This window comes from Protopterus annectens, chromosome 1.part0 (assembly GCF_019279795.1).
Source record: "Protopterus annectens isolate FY-2018-M chromosome 1.part0, PAN1.0, whole genome shotgun sequence".
Taxonomy (NCBI): Eukaryota; Metazoa; Chordata; order Ceratodontiformes; family Protopteridae; genus Protopterus; species Protopterus annectens.
This window is the reverse complement of record NC_056725.1, coordinates 1,654,063,489-1,654,076,743: the sequence shown is the minus strand read 5'-3', so window position 1 is coordinate 1,654,076,743 and position 13,255 is coordinate 1,654,063,489.

Sequence of the window (13,255 nt, the reverse complement as noted above, 5' to 3'; positions counted from 1 at the left end):
TTTGGTCCCGTAAGCATATTGGTGGAAGGATGTAATGTATTTATGAGGGGTGGGAGCAAGAGCAATCCCATTGGGAACTTAGATGTGAGTGAAGCTGTTTTTTGAACATGTAGTGGTTAGAGGTGGTACGAATGGATGGTGGGAGTGAGTTCCAGAGACGGGAAAGGTTACAGGATAGTAAGTGTTTACCTGGGGGGTAAGATGGTTTATGAATTACCAGTAGGTTTTGATTGTTGGACCTTAAGACTCTGTTTGGTAGGTGCATTTTAAAGGCAGAAGACAGGGAGGGACAAAGAGAGGGGTTGAGAATGAGCTTATGAGCTAAGGTCAGCTGTATATAGATGAGATGATTAGATAGTTCGAGCCAATTTAGTTTTTGGAGAGAGAAACAGTGGTGGGTGGAGGATCTATGGCTATTTGCGAATTTGGCAATTTTGTTATAGCAGGAGGAGAGCTGGTTTTTTAGTGAGATCCGAAGATTAGTCAATAATGGAGCCCCATAGAGAAGAGAGGGGATAAGAAAGGAGGAGGCGAGAGTGATTTTATAAACAGGGAAAATGACAGCAATGCCCTAGCTAGACATGTTATAAATGAAGGGAATACACATGGTTTTAAATTTACTGTGATTGAGTTTGTATATAAGAACATTAGGCTAGGTGATCATAGAAACTACACTGAACAAAGAGAGACAAGGTGGATCATGAGGCTGTAAGCAGATAGACTATCTGGTTTGAATGACAGGGTGTCCATGAAATGGTTCTTGATAGCAAGGGACAACAAGCATTAACATTGTTTATAAGCTATTAGACTAGCGTTTTTCAGGATGGCTCAAAAATCTATTAATAAACAACATATATATATTGATATATTTTATATTTTTATAGTATACATTTATACATAAGCACATTTTTTTTTAAATAGTGGAACATATAGTTTGAGATGTGTAGATATGTTTTTAAGCTGCATGAGGCTGAAGCATCTGTTATAAATTAAATATTCGTTTTTAATATAAAGAATCACAGCGGTTTTGAACATGAATTTCAGCCAGCAATTTTTTAGTTAATTTTTTAATCAATTAAGCCCTGATGTCATCAAGTAAGGAACAATAATGATTGGTTGATGAAGTAACAGCAAAGGTATTTAAATGTAGAAATGGCTTAGCTTTTTTAACAGTCTGATGAAGCATTCAAGAGAATGTGAAAGCGCTTACTGGATGTTTTATTGTTTTTGTTCTTTAGTTCAGTGTGTTTAATAAAAGGTCAAGCTTCTTATTGTCGTGTTGTGCCTCAAGAAAAGGTTATTTGGATTTTGAAACAACATTTTGCTTGAGGCACTTTACCCTTTGTGGTTGATTCGTTTTGCTTAACAAAGTTATGTCACCCACACCCCTCCTTGTAGGATGTGAGGCTCCAAATTCCAAATTGTCTACATCATGCATAGCTGTTGTGGCCGAAGAAATGGAGAGCTATTGTCCTATTCTACACCCATTCTGCACACCCTAGCTGCCTTTTACATTGTTTTTCCCCCTGCTTGCCCCATTTCACCACTTTTCTATTACCCTTTGTTTCTTTTCTTATTTTGAATATAGCACAGGTTTAAGTGTGTATAAGCTATGCTGAGCATCACAACACATCGTTCAAACCTATTAAAACCTGCTTTAACCACCATATCTGATTCAGACACTGTTCTGCCCAGCAACAAATTAACCAGCACTGCCAAGTCTTGGATCCAGGACACTCTGAATTATAGTTAGAGCAACACACCACTAAGCCAACTCAACTTTGGGAAGTAGTGTTGCTATTGTAAATATATCATGCAGTACAGTTATGTAACATTAGTGAAAAAAGACACCACTGCCAGGTTATGAACCCAGAACTCCCTAAACTACAGTCAGTGCAACACACCACTGGGCCATTTGAGAGTGAGGGACCTTCTGCTGCTTTTGTAAATATATCATGCAGTGCAGTCATGTAACATTTGTAAAAAAAGCTACCCCTGCCAAGTTTTGGCCCCAGGACCCTCTAAACTAGAGTTAAAGCAACACACCACTAGGCCAAGACAACTCTAGAAAGCTACTGCTGGTTTTTTAAGTATATCATATAGTACAGACATGTAACATTAGGGGAAAAATGGCACCACTGCCAAGTATTGGCCCCAGGACCATTTGAACTACAGTTCAGTGCAAGACACCAGTAGGCCATCTCAACTCTGGGGAGTTACTGGTGTTTTTACAAAGATATCCTGATTACCAGTGACATTACTTCTGCATATAATGTGATAAATGACAGCATACTTGGGCCTGTGATGCAGACACCAAACCAGTACACAGCCAAAGCCATGTTGCTGGATTGACTGGAGGCCTACAATATCAGGTACAGCTGACAACTGCACAGAGTGTTGCAGAAGGTTGTCATCAAACCTATTCTGTGTGCTCAAGTACTGGCAAGTCAGTGCAGATTAAGGTTACAAAAGCATGACAGGCTGGTCAGTGTCACATATCATAGTCATCCAAACACTTGTTCATGCCAGTCCTGCATAACACGCTGTATATGTGCACATATATCTTGCAACTACACCTCCCATAATAATGACTCAGTAGCTCTGTTACATTCCTAGCATGTCTGACATCTGGACACCCACATTCAGGCCACAGTCCAGTCTGTTGCATGCCAACTCCATGCTTGACAATACAGCCTAGAAATAATTGAGCCCTGCAATGTCCAGCAGACCTGATTGCTGGTACTGCAGTCACTGCCACCCATAGTGGTACATCAAAGGCCTGGAGGGTGGGACAGATATCACAAATATGAATATGTGTCCTAAAAGTCCTCTACCACTCTCTGGATGGCACTACTACTTAACATATGTACCATAGGCACATGTCTCACCTAGACTGTTATGGTTACCCTCACTCTGCCCATGCTATGATACAAGAGCTGACACTGCTACCTCACTGACATGTACAGCTTGCAGTGCCCTGATGTCTTCACAATCTCCAGTAGGAGTCCTAGCCAGAGTGAAGCAGCTGCGGCCTGCTCCACATGCAGCAGTATGTTCAGCTACCTGCTACAGACCTACCTTACCTCCCAAACACCCAGAACAGGGCATCCACACAACACCCATACATAAAGGGTTGGGAGGATGCTCAGGTGACAGGGACATGTGTCACAGTCTCCCCCTAGTAACACACACAGCTGATACACCAGCATCAACTGCAGCAGCATGCACATTCAGATAAAATGATGTATGACACTCACATCAGATTGTCTCCTTACTGACCCCAACACACACTGTTAAACAGTAATCTGCCACAGAATCAGAAAGTCTGTTAACAATGGCCAAAGACAGCATGCAAATCTGTGGACATACCACATCAATCCAAACAGTGAACAGTATTTCTACCTACCCTCTGTGATGCTGTAGCTCCCACACCTTGATAATATCATCCACACAGGCCAGGAAAAGAGTCAAGGCCTACATGAAGGCCTTAATTATAGCACTGTGTTGCCATGCCATTGTCTAATGGCAATGCAGCCCAGCTGTTCTGGATGCTAATAGCAAATGGGATTTACAGATTGGTGCAAAGGCAATCACCTGTTCATGAGCATTACCTACAAAAGGCAAGTTGCTGCCTCTGACAAAGATGTCTGTGACTTAATTCATGATGACAGACTGCAATTTCCAAGGAAAACTACCATTGGATTTCTGCTCACAATGGAGTACAGCACCATACCAGGTATGTTGTGGAATTAACCATGTTATGGAATGCAAATGGGAGGATGCAGTCATGGGAAATAGGAATTTGAACAGTAGGTCTCAACAATATATCTTGGAATGAGATGTTGCTGTTAGTCTGCTGTCCAGCACCTACAGTCTTCCTTTTTGGCTCTGTTTACAGTGATATAGATCTCAGATCTGGCCCCTGAGTCCACCCAGCAATGGTCAGCTCATGTACAAATACTACTGGATTGTCTGTTGTACAACAGCGACAATAACTACTGGTGTAGACAGCTGGCATGTCACATTATGCACTGTCAGTGAGCCCCTCTCAGTCTGTGAATGTCATAAAGGGTTAGTTCAAAGATTATCCAGGTGTCCCTGACTGTTCCTGATGTACTCTTGCTAGGTCACTGTGTACTCCCCACCTGTATCTCATTGTCTCACAGCCATGGCTAACATACCTGGTGACCCCCTGCAGAAGGAAAGCAGGTTATAGGCAGTAGTAGTGGGGGGACACAGACTCCTCCTCAGCAACAATGTGTACATATTGAGCATACAATGTAAGGGAATGCATACAGTACCAGATATTAATGTACCACTACTATGTTCAGAGGGGTCTGACATGTCACAGACACATTCTCCATACTCTGGGGACACCCATTATATATTGTCCAACTGGTTTCCAGGCATCCACATTTGTCTGTCATGGGGTCCACATATATCAGGCACATGTACACATTCAGCAAACATCTGGTTACTGTCGATGTCAGACACCTGTGAAGAGGTAGTCCTACACCACATATGCACTGCTCTCAGTTACTGAGCAGCACAGATGTTGCTGGAGTGTCCACATGCACTTGTAGTACCACTCAAGTATTTGTCGGATGTTGACTGTATGACATGGCACTGTAATGTTGCCCATAGAGGACACACCACAATCAATGGAAGTGATGGGTCTGGACACATGACAGCACAGTCTGTCACAGCTCATATGCCATAACTGGTATACCAAGGGTCATATGAGGTTACTAGGCTATAGGCCCTGAGACCTCATATGCCTAGGCCACGTTAGTCCATGTGTATGCAAGGCAAAACCTGATGCCCCAGTCCAATAGAAACACAGGTGGTATCCCAAGGCTGTCTGCGCAGTTAACCATACACTTATCCAGGTTCCATCTGTAAAGGTGTAAATAGCTACCCTGCCTTATGTAGACAGGGTGACCATTCCACAGCAGGGTGAGTGTGTGGGACACACATTTGGGCCGCCAAGAAGACCAGTTGATATTACACACCAGGATATGGGCATGTGTGTGTATGTGTTAATAGAGTGGAACTTGAGTTGCACTTGTGCAGCAGTCCCAGCAATGTGGGGTCCATAAATGCCTTGCATGCCAGACAGAGGTCACCTCTGAGGAGTATGTATGAAACCGGGCAGAGGGTTTGGCTTATAGCCTATCTGTGTATGGTAGATGTTTGAGGCATTGGTACTCCCTGATGGGGAACCTCTTTGATGTCCCCAGCTGCTGCATGTGCTGTGTGAGTTGACTGATGGACAGCATATTTTACACAATACTGGGCATTATTGTTGGGGAATACAGGGATGTTAGGATCCCATGTCCCTGGATGAAATAGCCTTAGGTATGAGGTGGGCCATGTAGAAGGTTTACCATAGAATAGAAACAACATGGTGGTGAAATGTCATGTTACCATCTACCTGTGTGCTCAGATCACACAGGACGGATAGAGTGCCTAAGATGTTGTTAGTACTGTGATAATATGTGGGCATGTCACTCTCCCCAAAGGGGTTGACACTGCATGTCCTATTATGCAGCTTGAGGCCATGTTTCTGGCAACAGTCATGCATCTGCAGGAGACCCTCCTAGGAAGATTTCCACATCACTAGGGAATATGGTGACAGCACACAGCATACAGTCATCTGCAGACATGGTCAGCCATAGGCCAATGGCTGTACCCTGCACCACAGATGCATACATCACACACTACAGAGGCCCAAACACAGAACAACAGGTTATGCCACTAGTTATGGGTCAACCGCTTGGAGTGGATTCCCCTATGTGGATTACTTGGGTCATGTCAGCACACCAATGCGCTACCCCTATGGTAACATATGTTATGATTCATACTTGGGAGTGTATACCTATCATGGCCAGGTATTTTATACTGTCAAATAATTTGTCCAGGTGAAGATAGGTAGTGTGCACTGTCATCCCCCATCCTTGGCTTTGGTGACTGTGTCAAAGAGGTCAACCAAGTGTAACAGACATGATCCTTCCTTGACAAAGCCTAACTGTGCATGATGGAGTGTGTGCAGGTCACCAATGTCCTTGTTAATGAGGGTCACTATAAACTGTGCTATGGCCTTGCAGAACAGCTGAGTTAGGGTGATGGCTATATAATTTGACAGACTGGTAGACGCACTACCTTAGTGTAAAAGGATGACAGTGGTTGTCCTTCACACAGCTGGGACATAAGCAGTAGTTAGGCCTCCTTTGAATACAGTGACTTATGTTGTTGCAAGGTTATGCTTGGGGTCATGTAGGATGCATTCTGTCATGTGATATGCTCCCATGGCAGATGTCTACCATGACTTTCACATGACAGTGGTGACCTGTTCCCTAGATATAGGAGAAGGGGTAAAGGTACTGTGGACATCCTGATGTACAGATGAGGGGACACACACTGACTCTGTCAGTCATCATGTATGCTATACCTACAGCACTGGTATAGCTGGTGTCCCTGACTAGCACAAGTGAGTATATGTGTGTGATTCCTGTGATGTTGCAGACATATGTGCAGCATGGGACATGATTGTCAGTAGTGGATGTCAACAATGTGGGCTCTGGGTTTACTGTGCAGGTTTCCAGGAGTAATCCCATTTACTTGTTCACACTAATGAAACATCGCTTGTAAATAAGCACCTGCTGCTTTGTCTCAGAGAGCGGTATGTCATCCCTGTTATACACACTTATGTATTGCATATGTCGACCAGACTGGTCTACTTATCCTTGCAGAGGATTATGTAGTCCTGTTGGGTATACCTGACTACACGTATCTATACAAATACACATCTAGCACATGTGTGTATGTGTAGATATTGGTGCCAGTCCCTACAGAGGGATTTGGGGCTGTGAAGCTGTGTATACCACCCCCCAGGAGGCTGTATTCCACAGTCGAGGTGTATGTATCTGTGACCCTAGCTAGATGAGTATTGTGGGAGATAGCGACTGCAAATGTGACAGCATGATGGTTGCTTTGCCACTGAGGATGACACTGTAGGGATGCAGCAGTGGTAATCTGTGTTGTATAATATCACCTGCAACACACCTTCACCTCATGTGGGGGTAGACCCTAGCTGCACCAAGGTGTTTGCAACCCCATTGCTCATGGCTCTCTGGCTGTTTGTGTGCTGGCATGGGTACATCTTCCAATGTATGTTTGGGTCGATCAGGTGACCCATAATCAGGGTACAGACCCAAATCAGAATACAGTTGATGATGTCCATATAGGCAGAATGGTCTTCCTGGTCACATGTGGTGGCCAGTAGCTAGCTATGATTTGAATACATGTGTTGCCAATGGTGAACTGTCCCTGCAGTGTCCCCTGTGCATCTTACTGCCTGTACAGCATGGAGGTGTGTATGTTATATATATATATATATATATATATATATATATATATATATATATATATATATATATATATATATATGTATAGATACTGAAATCACATGTCCCATTCCATTCTGCCCTCACTTTGGGACATGACTGTCTTATAGGATGGTTGACCAGGTAAGGCTGGGGTGCTCTGTACAACTTTTAACCATGTATGTGTGACTGCACAGATGTCAGCATTTCCAGGGTTAAGAATGCTTGCATTGAGGACAGAGTGATGTGTAGACACCTAGGATTTTGTAGCATGACCTTCAATGTGTACTGTGCTGAGAGTTGTATGTTGGTATTGCTAACCTCACCACTTTTCCTAAAGAAGGCACTATGGAGGTGGTGAGAGCCATTTCTAGATGCCTGAAGGCCAGTTGAGACAGATGGAGGCCAGCTGTTGCAGAGCACCATGGTCTGTTGACCACATCATCCCAGGCTCACAGGTACTGGAAGCCCCTGGAGTACCATAGGATAAAAGGAAACATGTTAAGGTCAATCATTTCCTGAATGTATTGTGGCATCAGTGTGGGTGACAGCAGAATGCTGCATCAGGCTAGGGGGATACCTGCTTGGGACACATAATCAGTGTGCTCACCCATGTCTCACAGTATATAGTCCAGTGATGTACATCTCAGGTCAGCCATGCCAACAAGGACTGTGATAGACTCATGAAAGTACCTATTGGTGAGAGACAGCACTGCATATGCAATGTGGCAGAGTCTGTCACCTGATACACAAGCAACTGTGACCATCCACATACCAAGCCAGGTGAGAGGCACATCACTGTGTCTGACAATGGAGTCTGCTATGTGTAACATGTTTGACATGTGCTGATGGCTGCATGGCTGTGGGACACATCTGTGGCTATGGGTGGTATGTACTGTGTATGGCTGTGGCATTCATATGTAGTTTTGCCTCTAAGGTCTCTGTTTTTTGTGCATGTGCATGTTGAGGTCCATTGCATATGTGTGTGTGCTTGTGTTGTGTAGGTGTGGCTGGTGTGTGAGGTGTTCTGATTGTGTTGACAACCTGTGTGGGGACAGATATGTGGCTTTGACAGGGAGAGAGCATGGACTGCAGGTTCCTACTGTCATTGCATCTCTCACAAGGTGTGTTCCTTGGTGGTGTTTGTAGATGGTTGTCCATCCATGTACATGAGACAGGTGCTACACTGTGTCAGAACACCCATAAAAAACACACTGGCAGGGGAAAATGTAGGACATTGTCCAGTAATATAGTCCAGAATCTGAGGGAGGAAGACCAGGGAGACCTGAGGGGTGGACCTACAGCCCAGGGACTTACTGCAAATGTAGGAGGCTGACACCACGGCATACCATGTAGTTAGCTATGAACATGCAGTAATAGGTGCAACAGGTAAATGCATTTGAACACCTCATAGCATATGCAGCAAGTAGCATGGAATATCAGGATCAGGAGAGCAATCTATGGTGTATTGCCACTATGTGCCTATAGCCACAGATATACTGTGATGATAGATGATGGGGTATGATGTGGGGGTTAGTGATGGATAGTGATGGCAAAAGTGGTTGTGCAGGGTGTGTACATAATGTTGAGTAATGTATGCAGTTCTGTGATGCATTCCCCTGTTCATATCATTCAGGTGGGATGTTTAGACGTCGCATCCACCCTTCTCAGTAGCTGAAACTGCTGCAATGATTGATGACCTGAGACTCCATCATTGAATGCTGTTGTCAAGGCCTAGCCATAACCAGCAACAATACACTGCACTGTGGGCAGACCTGTTTGCAACAGTGAATGATGTGGGCCACCGGGACAGGAGCTATAAACAGGTCTGACACCATGCTACAGACATCATACATCATGCACGGCAAAGGGCTGCAGCTGTGGCCAGGGATCATACTGGCACAGGGGAGGGCCTGATACACAATCATCACTATCATCCACAGAGGAGCTCCTGGCAAATCTGGCTTCAAACACCAGCTCACAGGAATCCATCAGTACATATGTCATGTAGGTGGGTGGCACAGATTCCACAGCTGAGGAGCAACTAGGTAAGCCTCCACTGGTCATCACATTAATACTGTAGCATTCATAGTGGCAGTCTCTGCATACCTGTACACATATGGCAGGTCAATCTGCATTTGTGGGTGGGGTTTTGCAATGCACATGTGTGCACATGTATTGTGAATATCATCAATTTGGGTAGTGTCACATCTTGTACTGTACATGTTGATAAATGCACATAGTATCCTGTAGCAATGCCATATGCCTGTGTGCTGAGAATACCTCTCCCCCACACAACCATAGGTACCTCTGGTGTGGCTGGGGACCATCAACCTGTAGCCATTGAGTGTGGAACTGTCTTGTTATGGGTCACCTATACCCTAGGCATGTTAAGGGCTGACAGTTTGCCATGGACAAGACTGTTAAGCTTAGCCATATTGCAATACGTGCATGTTCACATGTGATGGGATTCACTGCAATGCATTGCACTGGTAATCACAGTAGCATATTTGCAAGAGCTGTAACATATCAGCATGTAGTTTTGTATAGGTGCAGCCAGTCTGCTATACAGAGGTAAATTATTATTGTGTATAAGGGTGAACTGTGTTTTAGGTGAAGGTCTATCACATACTCTGAATTGTCATGTATCTCACAGGTGTATAGTATTGGCAACACGGACTGAACATAGCTACGCTACATATTGTTGAGGGCCTGTCCAGAGTGTGTCTGTTGTGGTCTGGTTGTGTGTTGTGCATGGCATCAGTCAGAAGGTGTGGCCTGTATAATGCCTTTGTGACACCTCACCTGTATGTGTGTGTGTGTGTGTGTGTGTGTGTGTGTGTGTGTGTGTGTGTGTGTGTGTGTGTGTGTGTGTGTGTGGATAAGCAGACATTATAGTGCAGGAATGAATGTTGTCATGGTGTCTTCCCTTCACAGGTGACCATGGGGATTGGAGTGAGTCCCCCTCGCAATCTGATGTCAGTGTCTCATTGGACTCTGATGATGATGATGGTGGCCATTGTGAGGCACAGGTGGGGTTGTTGAGGGCTGAATCTGTACCATTGGTTCAGATCCAACTTCCACCACCAGTGTCCATGCACACATTCAGTATGCACACACATACCTAGTCGCCAGCAGACACAGATGCTGGGCAGTCAGAGGGTGGTGGCATCAAATAGGGGAGTTGTGGTGACTATGGCATCTGGGCATCTGTCACTGTATATACTAGCCATAGCTAGAGAGCTGGTGAGGTCCCACAAAGGCAGATTGACAGGGGTGCTCAAAGGAGGACTGCTGCCCATCCAGCCCTATCAGAGATGTCATAGGAAGTGTTACCCAATGCATGTTTCAGTTCATCATGGAGGCACAGGCACATTGTGAATGATACACCAGGTGAATGCTCAGGGTCATGGATGCCACACTGCCTGGCATGCATGAATCCCTCCATGGCATTGCTGCTGCCTTACGTCATTTTGCTGATGTAGTGGATAGACAGTGGGGTGAGACATTGTCAGTACTTAACTGTGCCATGTCTGTACTTGAACATGTGTTGGGAGTAGGGCATTGGACACTTGGATATAGGTCAGCAACAACATCAGCTGAGAGCCCACGTGGTCATGCACAGTCACACTCCCTTAGTGAAAGTAACACCAGCAATACTGAAGGGAGAGTGCTGTCCACACCATAATGTGGCAGGCCATGGCCACATGGTCCTGGGTTGTCACATGAGGGACACAGACAGAACCAGCAGACAATGGTCACCATCAGGAAGTAGTGCTGCCTCTGGCCCTGAGCATGGTGGTGCCAATGCCACTCCTGGCAGAACCAGTTTCTGGCCAGAGATGGTGAACTGTGCATTCTGCTATGTACGGTCCATGGCTATCCAACATACCCTTGTGTAAGGCTAGCACATGGCGTGACTGTGTGCAGGCAGACACTCACACATCGCTGTCACATGCAGGTCACCAACAGACACACACACAGTTCCTCTCCATGGCCCAGCTGACCAGCACCCCTCCAGACACACAGACACAATGTCCACTGGATGACACAGCCTAAGCCTTTGGCAACCTCTCACCACACCCTGTGCATGTGCTGATACCTGTGCCATATCCCTGTTATCCATACCATCAATGCAGGGACATGCTAATATGTGTCAGATGCACAGGGTGAATACAGTACATTTAGTGACAGTTTGTGCTGTAGTACTGTTATGCCCTGTAAGGTGTTGTCTGCTGGCAATTGTCTTGCATACATATCAAAGTGTAGGTACCTTTCTGCCATGATGCTTTATTGCTGTTAGTACTGCTGAGTGACTGTTGTCTCACAGACCTTATTCTGTTTCTGTTCCAGGTGTCTGTGTGTCTAAGTCATAGAGAGCTGCTGCCATTACAGAAGTTCAGGATGGCAGAGTGGCAATGCAGACTCTTTTCAATCGCCAAGTTATGGCGGTATATGTGGATGTTTAACTGGGTGCATATGTGTGGAATACTGTGTGGGGGACAATGGGGGCAGACAGAATATCCTTGCATGCATACCCTTGACACAGCATGCTACTCTTGATACATGTCACCTGTGAGTTCCATAGGATCATTCATGATTATGGAGGAGGTTACTAGAGTACTACCCCTGGGTCCCTTACAAGCATAGCCATTACTTCATCCCAACAGAATCATCAATCAGCACCTGTTGTCACTGGCATTGCTGGACACTGTTTGGACCCCTGAGACAGATGTTTTTTTTTTCCATCCACTCAACCTTGATGCACTTGATGAGGTTCTGCATGGTACTTTGTTTGACATGTTTGGGGAGTGCATTCCTGAATAGGTTGGTGATGGTGGAGTTAACAGGGTGGCACAGGCACACAAATTAGTATAAGCATTTTTCACACACAGGCAAGACAGCCACACTCCTACAGGGGATATGCACACACAAGCACATACACTCACACAGTTGCCAGTATTGAGATTAGAACCCCTGCCTATCTAGTTGTATGTACTATAGTGTTATTTCCTTATTGCATACACCATGGAGCTTATATGCCTGGGGCATACCTCTCAACCTCTTAGAACAGTACATGTGGACAAAGCCTTCAATAATGGGGGGATACAAGCCCAAAAATAGGATACGTTTTTACATATTACTCTTACAAACTTAGATATCAATAGAGTGACAGGTTTCGTATTAGCATTAGTTTTGTGAAGGGTATGAAGTCTGACACTCATCTGTCTGTCATTATTTTCTGTCTTCAACTCTTAAAGATTTGCCAGTGATTTGCCGTGACACCACAATTGTATGACACACAGTCCAAATATATGAGGCAAATGTCTGGACACTCTGCATAACTGCTTACAGTTGAGAGGTATGGCCTGCAAGGCAAGGAGTGTCAAACAGTGCATCTAAGGTGGATGACATCACCAGGCCCTGTAAATTAATGCAATGGGGAGAGTCAGCAGGGTGGAACAGGCCTCAAAATGGTATAACCAACCCCTCACACACACACAGGGGATATGCTTCACACACACAGTTGGTGGTCTTGAGATTAGAACCCCTACAAATTGAGTTGTATGTACTATACTGCTATGCATTTATCATGTGCACCACAGAGCTTATATGTCTGCAGAGTGTCCAATGCTGTATCTAAGGTGGATGACATCAACAGACCCTGTAAATTAATGTAATGGGAGGAGTCAGCAGGGTGGAACAGGCTTCAAAATGGTATAACCAGCACACACTCACATGGGATAGGCTTCTCACACACACACACACACACACACACACACACACACACACACACACACACACACACACACTTGACAGCATTGAGAGTAGACCCCTACCTATCTAGTTACATGTACTATAGTGCTACA